The sequence below is a fragment of the Nerophis ophidion genome, unplaced genomic scaffold (assembly GCF_033978795.1).
Source record: "Nerophis ophidion isolate RoL-2023_Sa unplaced genomic scaffold, RoL_Noph_v1.0 HiC_scaffold_118, whole genome shotgun sequence".
NCBI classification, from domain to species: domain Eukaryota; kingdom Metazoa; phylum Chordata; class Actinopteri; order Syngnathiformes; family Syngnathidae; genus Nerophis; species Nerophis ophidion.
The window spans coordinates 247,772-268,623 of record NW_026907040.1 but is presented as its reverse complement, the minus strand read 5'-3'; positions in this window follow the sequence as shown (position 1 = coordinate 268,623).

Genomic DNA, 20,852 nt, shown 5'->3' with positions numbered 1-20,852 from the left:
ACTAAATATATATTTAATATTAATACACTAAACATGTATTTAATATTCATACACTAAATATGTAGTTATCATTTATACACTAAACATGTATTTAATATTCATACACTAAACATGTATTTAATATTAATACACTAATCATGTATTTAATATGTATACACTAAATATTTATTTAATATTCATACACTTTACATGTATTTAATATTTATACAATAAACATGTATTTAATATTCATACACAAAACATGTATTTAATATTAATACACTAAACATGTATTTAATATTCATACACTAAACATGTATTTAATATTAATACATTAAACATGTATTAAATATTTATACACTAAACATGTATTTAATATTAATACACTAAACATGTATTTAATATTAATACAAAAACATGTATTTAATTTTAATAAACTAAACATATATTTAATATTAATACACTAAACATGTATTTAACATTTATACACTGAACATGCTTTTAATATTAATAAAAAAACATGTATTTAATTTTAATAAATTAAACATATATTTAATATTTATACACTAAACATGTATTTAACATTTATACACTAAACATGTATTTAATATTCATACACTAAACATGTATTTAATATTAATACAAAAACATGTATTTAATTTTAATAAACTAAACATATATTTAATATTAATACACTAAACATGTATCTAATATTTATACACTAAACATGTATTTAACATTTATACACTAAACATGTTTTTAATATCAATACACTAAACATGTATTTAATATTAATGCAAAAACATGTATTTAATTTTAATAAACTAAACATATATTTAATATTAATACACTAAACATGTATTTAATATGAATACACTAAACATGTATTTAATATTCATACACTAAACATGTAGTTATTATTTATACACTAAACATGTATTTAATATTATACACTAAACATGTATTTAACATAATATATGTATAAATATAAAATACATGTTTAGTGTATTAATTTTAGATACATGTTTAGTGTATGAATATTAAATACAAGTTTAGTGTGAAAATATTAAATACATGTTTAGTCTTTTATTAAATTCCATTTTAGTGTGTAATTATTAAATACATGTTTGGTATATTAATATTAAATACATGTTTAGTGTATTAATATTAAATACATGTTTAGTGTATTAATATTAAATACATGTTTAGTGTATAAATAATAACTACATGTTTAGTGTATTAATAATAAATAAATGTTTAGTGTATAAATATTAAATATATGTTTAGTGTATAAATATTTAATACATGTTTACTGTATTAATATTAAATACATGTTTAGTGTATGAATATTAAATACAAGTTTAGTCTATTATTAAATTCCATTTTAGTGTATAAATATTAAATACATGTTTAGTGTATTAATATTAAATATATGTTAATTTATGAATATTAAATACATGTTCAGTGGATTAATAATAAATACATATTTAGTGTATTAATATTAAATACATGTTTAGTGTATTAATATTAAATACGTTTAGTTTATGAATATTAAATACATGTTTAGTGGATTAATAATAAATACATGTTTAGTGTAAAAATATTAAATACACTTTTAGTGTATAAATATTAAATACACGTTTAGTGTAAAAATATTAAATACATGTTTAGTGGATTAATATTAAATACATGTTTAGTGTATGAATAATAACTACATGTTTAGTGTATGAATATTAAATACATGTTTAGTGTATTAATATTAAATATATGTTTAGTTTATTAAAATTAAATACATGTTTTTGTATTAATATTAAATACATGTTTAGTGTATTAATATTAAAAAAATGTTTAGTGTATAAATGTTAAATACATGTTTAGTGTATAAATATTAAATACATGTTTAGTGTATTAATATTAAATATATGTTTTGTTTATTAAAATTAAATACATGTTTTTGTATTAATATTAAATACATGTTTAGTGTATAAATATTAAATACATGTTTAGTGTATTAATATTAAATACATGTTTAGTGTATAAATATAAGTGTATGAGAAACCAAACTTATGTAAAAAAAAAAAAAAAAAGAAACAAAAAAAAGGAAAAAGAGAGAGAGAGAGACGGAGAGGACCGGACTTATTAAGAGGGAACGTGCGCCCTCCTGTGGACTTCTGCCGCAACTGCACACAGAAAAGAATTCATTATTTCCAAGTGTGCCTTATTTAGAGGATAATAAATACATGTTTACTGTATGAATATTAAATATATGATTAGTATATGATTACATATACGTTTAGTATATGATTATTAAATACATGTTCAGTGTATTAATATTAAATACATGTTTACTGTATGAATATTAAATACACGTTTAGTGTATGAATATTAAATACATGTTAAGTGTATTAATATTAAATACATGTTCAGTGTATTAATATTAAATAAATGTTTAGTGTATGAATATTAAATACATGTTTAGTGTATAAATATTAAATACATGTTTAGTGTATGAATATGAAATATATGTTTAGTGTATTAATATTAAATACATGTTTAGTGTATTAATATTAAATACATGTTTAGTGTATTCATATTAAATACATGTTTAGTGTATTAATATTAAATATATGTTTAGTTTATTAAACTTAAATACATGTTTTTGTATTTATATTAAATATATGTTTACTGTATAAATATTAAATACAGGTTTAGTGTATTAATATTAAATACATGTTTAGTGTATGAATAATAACTACATTTTTAGTGTATGAATATTAAATACATGTTTAGTTTATGAATATTAAATACATGTTTAGTGGATAAATAATAAATACATATTTAGTGTATTAATATTAAATACATGTTTAGTGTATAAATATTAAAAACATGTTTAGTGTATGAATATTAAATACATGTTTAGTGTATAAATATTAAATATGTGTTTAATTTATTAAAATTAAATAAATGTTTTTGTATTTATATTAAATATATGTTTACTGTATAAATATTAAATACAGGTTTAGTGTATTAATATTAAATACATGTTTAGTGTATGAATAATAACTACATGTTTAGTGTATGAATATTAAATACATGTTTAGTGTGTTAATATTAAATACAGGTTTAGTGTATAAATATTAAATACAGGTTTAGTGTATTGATATTAAATACATGTTTAGTGTATGAATAATAACTATATAATTAGTGTATGAATATTAAATACAGGTTTAGTGTATAAATATTAAATACTTGTTTAGTGTATTAATATTAAATACATGTTTAGTGTATGAATAATAACTACATGTTTAGTGTATTAATATTAAATACATGTTTAGTGTATAAATATTAAAAACATGTTTAGTGTATGAATATTAAATACATGTTTAGTATATGAATATTAAATACACGTTTAGTGTATATATATTAAATATGTGTTTAATTTATTAAAATTAAATAAATGTTTTTTGTATTTATATTAAATATATGTTTACTGTATAAATATTAAATACAGGTTTAGTATATTAATATTAAATACATGTTTAGCGTATGAATAATAACTACATGTTTAGTGTATGAATATTAAATACAGGTTTAGTGTATTAATATTAAATATATGTTTAGTTTATTAAAATTAAATACATGTTTTTGTATTAATATTAAATACATGTTTAGTGTATTAATATTAAAAACATGTTTAGTGTATGAATGTTAAATACATGTTTAGTGTATAAATATTAAATACATGTTTAGTGTATTAATATTAAATATATGTTTAGTTTATTAAAATTAAATACACGTTTTTGTATTAATATTAAATACATGTTTAGTGTATAAATATTAAATACATGTTTAGTGTATTAATATTAAATACATGTTTAGTGTATAAATATAAGTGTATGAGAAACTAAACATGTAAAAAAAAAAAAAGAAACAAAAAAAAGGAAAAAGAGAGAGAGAGAGAGAGAGACGGAGAGGACCGGACTTATTAAGAGGGAACGTGCGCCCTCCTGTGGACTTCTGCCGCAACTGCACACAGAAAAGAATTCATTATTTCCAAGTGTGCCTTATTTAGAGGATAATAAATACATGTTTACTGTATGAATATTAAATATATGATTAGTATATGATTACATATACGTTTAGTATATGATTATTAAATACATGTTTAGTGTATGAATATTAAATACATGTTTAGTGTATAAATATTAAATACAATGTTAGTGTATTAATATTAAATATATGTTTAGTTTATTAAACTTAAATACATGTTTTTGTATTAATATTAAATACATGTTTAGTGTATGAATATTAAATACACATTTAGTGTATGAATATTAAATACATGTTTAGTTTATGAATATTAAATACATGTTCAGTGTATTAATATTAAATACATGTTTAGTGTATGAATATTAAATACATGTTTAATGTATAAATATTAAATACATGTTTAGTGTATGAATATTAAATGTATGTTTAGTGTATTAATATTAAATACATGTTTAGTGTACAAATATTAAATACATGTTTAGTGTATGAATATTAAATACATGTTTAGTGTATGAATATTAAATACATGTTTAGTGGATAAATAATAAATACAAATTTAGTGTATTAATATTAAATATATGTTTAGTGTATGAATATTAAATACATGTTTAGTGTATTAATATTAAATATGTGTTTAATTTATTAAAATTAAATAAATGATTTTGTATTTATATTAAATACATGTTTTTGTATAAATATTAAATACATGTTTAGTGTATAAATATTAAATACATGTTTAGTGTATAAATATAAGTGTAAGAGAAACCAAACTTATGTAAAAAAAATAAAAGAAACAAAAAAAAGGAAAAAGAGAGAGAGAGAGAGAGAGACGGAGAGGACCGGACTTATTAAGAGGGAACGTGCGCCCTCCTGTGGACTTCTGCCGCAACTGCACACTTAAAGAAATTCATTATTTCCAAGTGTGCCTTATTTAGAGGATAATAAATACATGTTTACTGTATGAATATTAAATATATGATTAGTATATAATTACATATACGTTTAGTATATGATTATTAAATACATGTTCAGTGTATTAATATTAAATACATGTTTAGTGTATGAATATTAAATACATGTTTAGTGTATAAATATTAAATACATGTTTAGTGTAAGAATATTAAATACATGTTTAAAGTATGAATATTAAATACATGTTTAGTGTATAAATATTAAATACATGTTACGTGTATAAATATTAAATACATATTTAGTGTATGAATATTAAATACATGATCAGTGTATTAATATTAAATCCTTGTTTAGTGTATTAATATTAAATACATGTTTTGTGTATTAATATTAAATACATGTTTAGTGTATAAATAATAACTACATGTTTAGTGTATGAATATTAAATACATGTTTAGTGTATTAATATTAAATACATGTTTAGTGTATTAATATTAAATACATGTTAAGTGTATAAATATTAAATACATATTTAGTGTATAAATATTAAATACATGATTAGTGTATTAATATTAAATACATGATTCGTGTATAAATATTAAATACATGTTTAGTGTATAAATATTAAATACATGTTTAGTGTATTAATATTAAATACATGTTTAGTGTATAAATGATAACTACATGTTTAGTGTATGAATATTAAATACATGTTTAGTGTATTAATATTAAATATATGTTTAGTTTATTAAAATTAAATACATGTTTTTGTATTAATATTAAATACATGTTTAGTGTATTAATATTAAATACACGTTTAGTGTATAAATGTTAAATCCATGTTTAGTGTATAAATATTAAATACATGTTTAGTGTATTAATATTAAATATATGTTTAGTTTATTAAAATTAAATACATGTTTTTGTATTAATATTGAATACATGTTTAGTGTATTAATATTAAATATATGTTTAGTTTATTAAAATTAAGTATACGTTTTTGTATTAATATTAAATACATGTTTAGTGTATAAATATTAAATACATGTTTAGTGTATTAATATTAAATCAATGTTTAGTGTATAAATATTAAATATATGTTTAGTGTATGAATATTAAATACATGTTTAGTGTATAAATATTAAATACATGTTTAGTGTATTAATATTAAATACATGTTTAGTGTATTAATATTAAATACATGTTTAGTGTATAAATAATAACTAAATGTTTAGTGTATGAATATTAAATACATGTTCAGTGTATAAATATTAAATACATGTTTAGTGTATAAATATTAAATACATGTTTAGTGTATTAATATTAAATACATGTTTAGTGTATAAATGTTAAATCCATGTTTAGTGTATAAATATTAAATACATGTTTAGTATATGATTATTAAATACATGTTCAGTGTATTAATATTAAATACATGTTTAGTGTATAAATATTAAATACATGTTTAGTGTATGAATATTAAATACATGTTTAAAGTATGAATATTATATACATGTTTAGTGTATGAATATTAAATACATGTTTAGTGTATAAATATTAAAAATATGTTTAAAGTATGAATTTTAAATACATGTTTAGTGTATAAATATTAAATACATATTTACTGTATGAATATTAAATGCATTATTCGTGTATTAATATTAAATACCTGTTAAGTGTATAAATATTAAATACATGTTTAGTATATGATTATTAAATACATGTTCAGTGTATTAATTTTAAATACATGTTTAGTGTATGAATATTAAATACATGTTTAGTGTATAAATATTAAATACATGTTTAGTGTATGAATATTCAGTATATGATTAGTATTTAATTACATATACGTTTAGTATATGATTATTAAATACATATTTAGTGTATGAATATTAAATACATGTTTACTGTATGAAAATTTAATATATGATTAGTGTATTAATATTAAATATGTTTAGTTTATTAAAATTAAATACATGTTTAGTGTATAAATAATAACTACATGTTTAGTGTATGAATATTAAATACATGTTTAGTGTATAAATATTAAATACATGTTTAGTGTATTAATATTAAATATGTTTAGTTTATTAAAATTAAATACATGTTTAGTGTATGAATATTAAATACATGTTTAGTGTATAAATATTAAATACATGTTTACTGTATGAAAATTTAATATATCATTAGTGTATAATTACATATACGTTTAGTATATGATTATTAAATACATGTTCAGTGTATTAATATTAAATACATGTTTAGTGTATGAATATTAAATACATGTTTAGTGTATAAATATTAAATATATGTTTAGTGTATGGATATTAAATACATGTTTAGTGTATTAATATTTAATCAATGTTTAGTGTATAAATATTAAATACATGTTTAGTGTATGAATATTAAATACATATTTAGTGTATTAATATTAAATACATGTTTAGTGTATAAATATTAGATACATGTTTAATGTCTGAATATTAAATACATATTTAGTGTATAAATATTAAATACATGATTAGTGTATTAATATTAAATACATGATTAGTGTATAAATATTAAATACATGTTTAATGTTTTAATATTGAATACATGTTTAGTGTATGAATATTAAATACATGTTTAGTGTATTAATATTGAATATATGTTTAGTTTATTAAAATTAAATACATGTTTTTGTATTAATATTAAATACATGTTTACTGTATTAATATTAAATACATGTTTAGTGTATGAATATTAAATACATGTTTAGTGTATAAATATTAAATACATGTTTAGTGTATTAATATTAAATATATGTTTAGTGTATGAATATTAGATACATGTTTAGTGTATAAATATTAAATACATGTTTACTGTATTAATATTAAATATGTTTAGATTATTAAAATTAAATACATGTTTAGTGTATAAATATTAAATACATGTTTACTGTATGAAAATGTAATATATGATTAGTGTATAATTACATATACGTTTAGTATATGATTATTAAATACATGTTCAGTGTATTAATATTAAATACATGTTTAGTGTATGAATATTAAATACATGTTTAGTGTATTAATATTAAATATATGTTTAGTGTATGGATATTAAATACATGTTTAGTGTATTAATATTTAATCAATGTTTAGTGTGTAAATATTAAATACATGTTTAGTGTATGAATATTAAATACATGTTTAGTGTATAAATATTAAATACATGTTTAGTGTATAAATATTAAATACATGATTAGTGTATTAATATTAAATACATGATTAGTGTATGAATATTAAATACGTGTTTAATGTTTTAATATTGAATACATGTTTAGTGTATGAATATTAAATACATGTTTAGTGTATGAATAATAAATACATGTTTCGTGTATGAATATTAAATACATTTTTAGTGTATGAATATTAAATACATATATAGTGTATAAATATTAAATGCATGTTAAATGTATGAATATTAAATACATATTTAGTATATAAATATTAAATACATGATTAGTGTATTAATATTAAATACATGATTAGTGTATTAATATTAAATACATGTTTAGTGTATAAATAATAAATACATGTTTAATGTATTAATATTAAATACATGTTTAGTGTATTAATATTAAATACATGTTTAGTCTATTAATATTAAATATGTGTTTAGTTTATTAAAATTAAATACATGTTTTTGTATTAATATTAAATACATGTTTAGTGTATAAATATCAAATACAGGTTTAGTGTATTAATATTAAATACATGTTCAGTGTATGAATAATAACTACATGTTTAGTGTATAAATGTTAAATACTCGTTTAGTTTATGAATATTAAATACATGTTTAGTGTATTAATATTAAATATGTTTAGTTTATTAAAATTAAATACATGTTTAGTGTATGAATATTAAATACATGTTTAGTGTATAAATATTAAATACATGTTTAGTGTATGGATATTAAATACATGTTTAGTGTATTAATATTTAATCAATGTTTAGTGTATAAATATTAAATACATGTTTAGTGTATGAATATTAAATACATGTTTAGTGTATGAATATTAAATACATGTTTAGTGTATAAATATTAAATACATGTTTAGTGTATAAATATTAGATACATGTTTAATGTCTGAATATTAAATACATATTTAGTCTATAAATATTAAATACATGATTAGTGTATTAATATTAAATACATGATTAGTGTATAAATATTAAATACATGTTTAATGTTTTAATATTGAATACATGTTTAGTGTATGAATATTAAATACATGTTTAGTGTATGAATAATAAATACATGTTTCGTGTATGAATATTAAATACATTTTTAGTGTATGAATATTAAATACATATTTAGTGTATGAATATAAATACATATTTAGTGTATAAATATTAAATGCATGTTAAATGTATGAATATTAAATACATGTTTAGTGTATAAATATTAAATACATGATTAGTGTATTAATATTAAATACATGTTTAGTGTATAAATAATAAATACATGTTTAATGTATTAATATTCAATACATGTTTAGTGTATTAATATTAAATACATGTTTAGTGTATAAATAATAACTACATGTTTAGTGTATGAATATTAAATACATGTTTAGTGCATTAATATTAAATACATGTTTAGTGTATTAATATTGAATTATATGTTTAGTTTATTAAAATTAAATACATGTTTTGTATTAATATTAAATACATGTTTAGTGTATGAATATTATATACAAGATTAGTGTGAAAATATTAAATACATGTTTAGTGTATAAATATTAAATACATGTTTAGTGTATTAGTATTAAATACATGTTTAGTGTATAATTATTAAATACATGTTTAGTGTATGAATATTAAATACATGTTTCGTGTATGAATATTAAATACATGTTTAGTGTATGAATATTAAATACATATTTAGTGTATGAATATTAAATACACATTTAGTGTATAAATATTAAATGCATGTTAAATGTATAAATATTAAATACATATTTAGTGTATGAATATTAAATACATGATTAGTGTATTAATATTAAATACATGATTAGTGTATAAATATTAAATACATGTTTAATGTATTAATATTAAATACATGTTTAGTGTATTAATATTAAATACATGTTTAGTGTATAAATAATGCATACATGTTTAATGTATTAATATTAAATATATGTTTATTGTATTAATATTAAATACATGTTTAGTGGTATGAATAATAACTACATGTTTAGTGTATGAATATTTAAATACATGTTTAGTGTATTATTATTAAATACATGTTTAGTGTATTAATATTGAATATATGTTTAGTTTATTAAAATTAAATACATGTTTTTGTATTAATATTAAATACATGTTTAGTGTATGAATATTAAATACATGTTTAGTGTATAAATATTAAATACATGTTTAGTGTATAAATAATAAATACATGTTTAATGTACAAATAATAACTACATGTTTAGTGTATGAATATTAAATACATGTTTAGTGTATTCATATTAATACGTGTTTAGTGTATTAATATTAAATATATGTTTGGTTTATTAAAATTAAATACATGTTTTTGTATTAATACTAAATACATGTTTAGTGTATTAATATTAAATACATGTTTAGTGTATAAATATTAAATACATGTTTAGTGTATGAATATTAAATACATGTCTAGTGTATTCATATTAAATACGTGTTTAGTGTATTAATATTAAATATATGTTTAGGTTTATTAAAATTAAATACATGTTTAGTGTATTAATATTAAAAACATGTTTAGTGTAAAAATGTTAAATACATGTTTAGTGTATCAATATTAAATATATGTTTAGTTTATTAAAATTAAATACATGTTTTTGTATTAATATTAAATACATGTTTACTGTATTAATATTAAATACATGTTTAGTGTATAAATAATAACTACATGTTAGTGTATGAATATTAAATACATGTTTAGTGTATAAATATTAAATACATGTTTAGTGTATTAATATTAAATTATTGTTTAGTTTATTAAAATTAAATACATGTGTTTGTATTAATATTAAATACATATTAAGTGTAAGAATAATAACTACATGTTTATTGTATGAATATTAAATACATGTTTTAGTGTATAAATATTTAAAACATGTTTACTGTATTAATATTAAATACATGTTTAGTGTATAAATAATAACTACATGTTAGTGTATGAATATTAAATACATGTTTAGTGTATAAATATTAAATACATGTTTAGTCTATTAATATTAAATATGTGTTTAGTTTATTAAAATTAAATTACATGTTTTTGTATTAATATTAAATACATGTTTAGTGTATAAATATCAAATACAGGTTTAGTGTATTAATATTAAATACATGTTTAGTGTATGAATAATAACTACATGTTTAGTGTATAAATGTTAAATACTCGTTTAGTTTATGAATATTAAATACATGTTTAGTGTATTAATATTAAATATGTTTAGTTTATTAAAATTAAATACATGTTTAGTGTATGAATATTAAATACATGTTTAGTGTATAAATATTAAATACATGTTTAGTGTATGGATTTTAAATACATGTTTAGTGTATTAATATTTAATCAATGTTTAGTGTATAAATATTAAATACATGTTTAGTGTATGAATATTAAATACATGTTTAGTTGTATGAATATTAAATACATGTTTAGTGTATAAATATTAAATACATGTTTAGTGTATAAATATTAGATACATGTTTAATGTCTGAATATTAAATACATATTTAGTCTATAAATATTAAATACATGATTAGTGTATTAATATTAAATACATGATTAGTGTATAAATATTAAATACATGTTTAATGTTTTAATATTGAATACATGTTTAGTGTATGAATATTAAATACATGTTTAATGTATGAATAATAAATACATGTTTCGTGTATGAATATTAAATACATTTTTAGTGTATGAATATTAAATACATATTTAGTGTATGAATATTAAATACATATTTAGTGTATAAATATTAAATGCATGTTAAATGTATGAATATTAAATACATGTTTAGTGTATAAATATTAAATACATGATTAGTGTATTAATATTAAATACATGATTAGTGTTAAATATTAAATACATGTTTAATGTATTAATATTAAATACATGTTTAGTGTATTAATATTAAATACATGTTTAGTGTATAAATAATAAATACATGTTTAATGTATTAATATTCAATACATGTTTAGTGTATTAATATTAAATACATGTTTAGTGTATAAATAATAACTACATGTTTAGTGTATGAATATTAAATACATGTTTAGTGCATTAATATTAAATACATGTTTAGTGTATTAATATTGAATATATGTTTAGTTTATTAAAATTAAATACATGTTTTGTATTAATATTAAATACATGTTTAGTGTATGAATATTATATACAAGATTAGTGTGAAAATATTAAATACATGTTTAGTGTATAAATATTAAATACATGTTTAGTGTATAATTATTAAATACATGTTTAGTGTATGAATATTAAATACATGTTTAGTGTATGAATATTAAATACGTGTCTAGTGTATTAATATTAAATACATGTTTAGTTTATTAAAATTAAATACATGTTTTTGTATTAATATTAAATACATGTTTACTGTATTAATATTAAAATACATGTTTAGTGTATAAATAATAACTACATGTTTAGTGTATGAATATTAATTACATGTTTAGTGTATAAATATTAAATACATGTTTGGTGTATTAATATTAAATATATGATTAGTGTATAATTACATATACGTTTAGTATATGATTATTAAATACATGTTCAGTGTATTAATATTAAATACATGTTTAGTGTATGAATATTAAATACATGTTTATTGTATGAATATTAAATATATGTTTAGTGTATGGATATTAAATACATGTTTAGTGTATGAATATTAAATACATGTTTAGTGTATTAATATTTAATCAATGTTTAGTGTATAAATATTAAATACATGTTTAGTGTATGAATATCAAATACATGTTTAGTGTATGAATATTAAATTCATGTTTAGTGTATTAATATTAAATACATGTTTAGTGTATGAATATTAAATACATGTTTAATGTCTGAATATTAAATACACATTTAGTGTATGAATATTAAATACATGATTAGTGTATTAATATTAAATACATGATTAGTGTATAAATATTAAATACATGTTTAATGTATTAATATTAAATACATGTTTAGTGTATTAATATTAAATACATGTTTAGTGTATAAATAATGCATACATGTTTAATGTATTAAATATTAAATATATGTTTATTGTATTAATATTAAATACATGTTTAGTGTATGAATAATAACTACATGTTTAGTGTATGAATATTAAATACATGTTTAGTGTATTATTATTAAATACATGTTTAGTGTATTAATATTGAATATATGTTTAGTTTATTAAAATTAAATACATGTTTTTGTATTAATATTAAATACATGTTTAGTGTATGAATATTAAATACATGTTTAGTGTATAAATATTAAATACATGTTTAGTGTATAAATAATAAATACATGTTTAGTGTATAAATATTAAATACATGTTTAGTGTATGAATATTAAATACATGTTTAGTGTATAAATATTAAATTCATGGTTAGTGTATAAATAATAAATACATGTTTAGTGTATAAATATTAAATACATGTTTAGTGTATGAATATTAAATACATGTTTAGTGTATGAATATTAAATACATGTTTAGTGTATAAATATTAAATACATGTTTGGTGTATAAATATTAGATACATGTTTAATGTCTGAATATTAAATACATATTTAGTCTATAAATATTAAATACATGATTAGTGTATTAATATTAAATACATGATTAGTGTATAAATATTAAATACATGTTTAATGTTTTATATTGAATACATGTTTAGTGTATGAATATTAAATACATGTTTAGTGTATGAATAATAAATACATGTTTCGTGTATGAATATTAAATACATTTTTAGTGTATGAATATTAAATACATATTTAGTGTATGAATATTAAATACATAATTAGTGTATAAATATTAAATGCATGTTAAATGTATGAATATTAAATACATGTTTAGTGTATAAATATTAAATACATGATTAGTGTATTAATATTAAATACATGATTAGTGTATAAATATTAAATACATGTTTAGTGTATAAATAATAAATACATGTTTAATGTATTAATATTAAATACATGTTTTGTATTAATATTAAATACATGTTTAGTGTAAGAATATTATATACAAGATTAGTGTGAAAATATTAAATACATGTTTAGTGTATAAATATTAATACATGTTTAGTGTATAAATATTAAATACATGTTTAGTGTATGAATATTAAATACATGTTTAGTGTATGAATATTAAATACGTGTCTAGTGTATTAATATTAAATATATGTTTAGTTTATTAAAATTAAATACATGTTTAGTGTATTAATATTAAATATATGATTAGTATATTAAATTACATATACGTTTAGTATATGATTATTAAATACATGTTCAGTGTATTAATTTTAAATACATGTTTAGTGTATGAATATTAAATACATGTTTAGTGTATGAATATTAAATACATGTTTAGTGTATAAATATTAAATACATGTTTAATGTATGAATATTAAATACATGTTTAGTGTATGAATATTAAATACATGTTTAGTGTATTCATATTAAATGCATGTTTAGTTTATGAATATTAAATACAATTTTAATGTGTGAATATTAAATATATGTTTAGTGTATTAATATTAAATACATGTTTAGTGTATTAATATTAAATATATGTTTGGTTTATTAAAATTAAATACATGTTTTTGTATTCATATTAAATACATGTTTAGTGTATTAATATTAAATACATGTTTAGAGTATAAATATTAAATACATTTTTAGTGTATGAATATTAAATACATATTTAGTGTATGAATATTAAATACATATTTAGTGTATAAATATTAATGCATGTTAAATGTATGAATATTAAATACATATTTAGTGTATAAATATTAAATACATGATTAGTGTATTAATATTAAATACATGATTAGTGTATGAATATTAAATACATGTTTAATGTATTAATATTAAATACATGTTTAGTTTATTAATATTAAATACACGTTTAGTGTATGAATATTAAATACATGTTTAGTTTATGAATATTAAATACATGTTCAGTGTATTAATATTAAATACATGTTTAGTGTATGAATATTAAATACATGTTTAGTGTATGAATATTAAATACACGTTTAGTGTATGAATATTAAATACATGTTTAGTTTATGAAATATTAAATACATGTTCAGTGTATTAATATTAAATACATGTTCAGTGTATAAATATTAAATACATGTTTTAGTGTATTAATATTAAATAAATGTTTAGTGTATTCATATTAAATACATGTTTAGTGTATTAATATTAAATATATGTTAGTTTATTAAAATTAAATACATGTTTTGTATTAATATTAAATACATGTTTAGTGTATTAATATTAAATATATATTTAGTTTATTAAAATCAAATACATGTTTTTGTAATAATATTAAATTAATGTTTAGTGCATTATTATTAAATACATGTTTAGTGTATAAATGTTTAATACATGTATAGTGTATGAATATTACATACATGTTTAGTGTATGAAAATTAAATATATGTTTAGTGTATTAATATTAAATATATGTTTAGTTTATTAAAATTAAATACATGTTTTTGTATTAATATTAAATACATGTTTAGTGTATTAATATTAAATACATGTTTAGTGTATTAATATTAAATACATGTATAGTCTGAAAATATTAAGTACATGTTTAGTGTATGAATATTAAATATATGTTTAGTGTATAAATATTAAATACATGTTTAGTGTATTAATATTAAATACATTTTTTGTGTATTATTAATAAATAAATGTTTAGTTTATTAAAATTAAATACATGTTTTTGTATTAATATTAAATACATGTTTGCTGTATAAATATTAAATACATGTATCATGTATAAATATTAAGTACACTTTTAGTGTATAAATATTAAATACACGTTTAGTGTAAAATATTAAATACATGTTTAGTGTATAAATATTAAATACATGTTTAAAGTATGAATTTTAAATACATGTTTAGTGTATTAATATGAAATATATGATTAGTTTATTAGAATTAAATACATGTTTTTGTATTAGCATTAAATACATGTTTAGTGTATAAATATTAAATACATGTTTAGTGTATAAATGTTAAATACATGTTTAGTGTATGAATATTGGATACATGTTTAGTGCATTAATATTAAATACATGTTTAGTGTATAAATATTAAATACATGTTTAGTGCATTAATATTAAATACATGTTTAGTGTATTAATATTAAATACATGTTTAGTGTATAAATATTAAATACATGTTTAGTGTATTAATATTAAATAAAAATTTAGTTTATTAAAATTAAATACATGTTTTTGTATTAATATTAAATACATGTTTAGTGTATAAATATCAAATACATGTTTTGTGTATTAATATTAAATACATGTTTAGTGTATAAGTATTAAATGCATGTTTTTGTATTAATATTAAATACATGTTTAGTGTATAAATATTAAATACATGTTTAGTTTATTAATATTAAATACATGTTTAGTGTATGAATAATAACTACATTTTTAGTGTATGAATATTAAATACGGGCTTCACGGTGGCAGAGGGGTTAGTGAGTCTGCCTCACAATACGAAGGTCCTGCAGTCCTGGGTTCAATCCCAGGCTCGGGATCTTTCTGTGTGGAGTTTGCATGTTCTCCCCGTGAATGCGTGGGTTCCCTCCGGGTACTCCGGCTTCCTCCCACTTCCAAAGACATGCACCTGGGGATAGGTTGATTGGCAACACTAAAATTGGCCCTAGTGTGTGAATGTGAGTGTGAAAGTTGTCCGTCTATCTGTGTTGGCCCTGCGATGAGGTGGTGACTTGTCCAGGGTGTACCCCGCCTTCCGCCCAATTGTAGCTGAGATAGGCGCCAGCGCCCCCCGCGGACTCCAAAAGGGAATAAGCGGTAGAAAATAGATGGATGGATGGATGGATGGATGGATGGATGGAATATTAAATACATGTTTAGTGTATGAATATTAAATACATGTTTAGTGTATAAATAATAACTACATGTTTAGTGTATGAATATTAAATACATGTTTTGTGTATAAATATTAAATACATGTTTAGTGTATAAATATTAAATACATGTTTAGTGCATTAATATCAAATACATGTGTAGTGTATGAATATTAAATACATGTTTAGTGTATAAATATTAAATACATGTTTAGTGTATTAATATTAAATATATGTTTAGTTTATTACAATTAAATACATGTTTTTGTATTAATATTAAATACATGTTTAGTGTATAAATATCAAATACATGTTTAGTGTATAAATATTAAATACATGTTTAGTGTATAAATATTAAATACATGTTTAGTGTATTAATATTAAATATATGTTTAGTTTATTAAAATTAAATACATGTTTTTGTATTAATATTAAATACATGTTTAGTGTATAAATATTAAATACATGTTTAGTGTATTAATATTAAATACATGTTTAGTGTATAAATATAAGTGTATGAGAAACCAAACTTATGTAAAAAAAAAAAAAAAAAGAAACAAAAAAAAAGGAAAAAGAGAGAGAGAGAGACGGAGAGGACCGGATTTATTAAGAGGGAACGTGCGCCCTCCTGTGGACTTCTGCCGCAACTGCACACATAAAGAAATTCATTATTTCCAAGTGTGCCTTATTTAGAGGATAATAAATACATGTTTACTGTATGAATATTAAATATATGATTAGTATATGATTACATATACGTTTAGTATATGATTATTAAATACATGTTCAGTGTAGTAATATTACATACATGTTTAGTGTATGAATATTAAATACATGTTTAGTGTATAAATATTAAATACACTTTTAGTGTATAAATAATAACTACATGTTTAGTGTATGAATATTAAATATATGTTTAGTTTATTAAAATTAAATATATGTTTAGTTTATTAAAATTAAATACATGTTTTTGTATTAATATTAAATACATGTTTAGTGTATAAATAATAACTATATGTTTAGTGTATGAATATTAAATACATGTTTAGTGTATAAATATTAAATACATGTTTAGTGTATTAATATTAAATATGTTTAGTTTATTAAAATTAAATACATGTTTTTGTATTAATATTAAATACATGTTTAGTGTATTAATATTAAATACATGTTTAGTGTATTAATATTAAATATGTTTAGTTTATTAAAATTAAATACATGTTTTTGTATTAATATTAAATACATGTTTAGTGTATTAATATTAAATACATGTTTAGTGTATTAATATTAAATATGTTTAGTTTATTAAAATTAAATACATGTTTTTGTATTAATATTAAATACATATTAAGTGTAAGAATAATAACTACATGTTTACTGTATTAATATTAAATACATGTTTAGTGTATAAATAATAACTACATGTTTAGTGTATGAATATTAAATACATGTTTAGTGTATAAATATTAAATACATGTTTAGTGTATTAATATTAAATACATGTTTCGTGTATGAATATTAAATACATGTTTATTGTATAAATATTAAATACATGTTTAGTGTATAAATATTAAATATATGTTTAGTTTATTAAAATTAAATACGTGTTTTTGTATTAATATTAAATATATGTTTAGTATATTAATATTAAAAACATGTTTAGTGTATGAATATTAAATACATGTTTAGTGTATAAATAATAACTACACGTTTAGTGTATGAATATTAAATACATGTTTAGTGTATAAATATTAAATACATGTTAAGTGTATGAATATTAAATACATTTTTAGTGTATAAATATTAAATACATGTTTAGTGTATGAATATTAAATACATATTTAGTGTATAAATATTAAATACATGTTTAGTGTATTAATATTAAAAACATGTTTAGTGTATGAATGTTAAATACATGTTTAGTGTATGAATGTTGAATACATGTTTAGTGTATTAATATTAAATATATGTTTAGTGTATTAAAATTAAATACATGTTTTTGTATTAATATTAAATACATGTTTAGTGTATAAATATTAAATACATGTTTATTGTATTAATATTAAATACATGTTTAGTGTATAAATATAAGTGTATGAGAAACCAAACTTATGTAAAAAAAAAATAAAAGAAAGAAACAAAAAAAAAGGAAAAAGAGAGAGAGAGAGACGGAGAGGACCGGATTTATTAAGAGGGAACGTGCGCCCTCCTGTGGACTTCTGCCGCAACTGCACACATAAAGAAATTCATTATTTCCAAGTGTGCCTTATTTAGAGGATAATAAATACATGTTTACTGTATGAATATTAAATATATGATTAGTATATGATTACATATACGTTTAGTATATGATTATTAAATACATGTTCAGTGTAGTAATATTACATACATGTTTAGTGTATGAATATTAAATACATGTTTAGTGTATAAATATTAAATACACTTTTAGTGTATAAATAATAACTACATGTTTAGTGTATGAATATTAAATATATGTTTAGTTTATTAAAATTAAATATATGTTTAGTTTATTAAAATTAAATACATGTTTTTGTATTAATATTAAATACATGTTTAGTGTATAAATAATAACTATATGTTTAGTGTATGAATATTAAATACATGTTTAGTGTATAAATATTAAATACATGTTTAGTGTATTAATATTAAATATGTTTAGTTTATTAAAATTAAATACATGTTTTTGTATTAATATTAAATACATGTTTAGTGTATTAATATTAAATACATGTTTAGTGTATTAATATTAAATATGTTTAGTTTATTAAAATTAAATACATGTTTTTGTATTAATATTAAATACATGTTTAGTGTATTAATATTAAATACATGTTTAGTGTATTAATATTAAATATGTTTAGTTTATTAAAATTAAATACATGTTTTTGTATTAATATTAAATACATATTAAGTGTAAGAATAATAACTACATGTTTACTGTATTAATATTAAATACATGTTTAGTGTATAAATAATAACTACATGTTTAGTGTATGAATATTAAATACATGTTTAGTGTATAAATATTAAATACATGTTTAGTGTATTAATATTAAATACATGTTTCGTGTATGAATATTAAATACATGTTTATTGTATAAATATTAAATACATGTTTAGTGTATAAATATTAAATATATGTTTAGTTTATTAAAATTAAATACGTGTTTTTGTATTAATATTAAATATATGTTTAGTATATTAATATTAAAAACATGTTTAGTGTATGAATATTAAATACATGTTTAGTGTATAAATAATAACTACACGTTTAGTGTATGAATATTAAATACATGTTTAGTGTATAAATATTAAATACATGTTAAGTGTATGAATATTAAATACATTTTTAGTGTATAAATATTAAATACATGTTTAGTGTATGAATATTAAATACATATTTAGTGTATAAATATTAAATACATGTTTAGTGTATAAATAATAAATACATGTTTAGTGTATGAATATTAAATACATGTTTCATGTATGAATATTAAATACATGTTTAGTGTATAAATATTAAATACATGTTAAGTGTATGAATATTAAATACATATTTAGTGTATGAATATTAAATACATGATTAGTGTATTAATATTAAATACATGTTTAGTGTATAAATATTAAATACATGTTTAGTGTATTAATATTAAATACATGTTTCGTGTATTAATATTACATATATGTTTAGTTTATTAAAATTAAATAC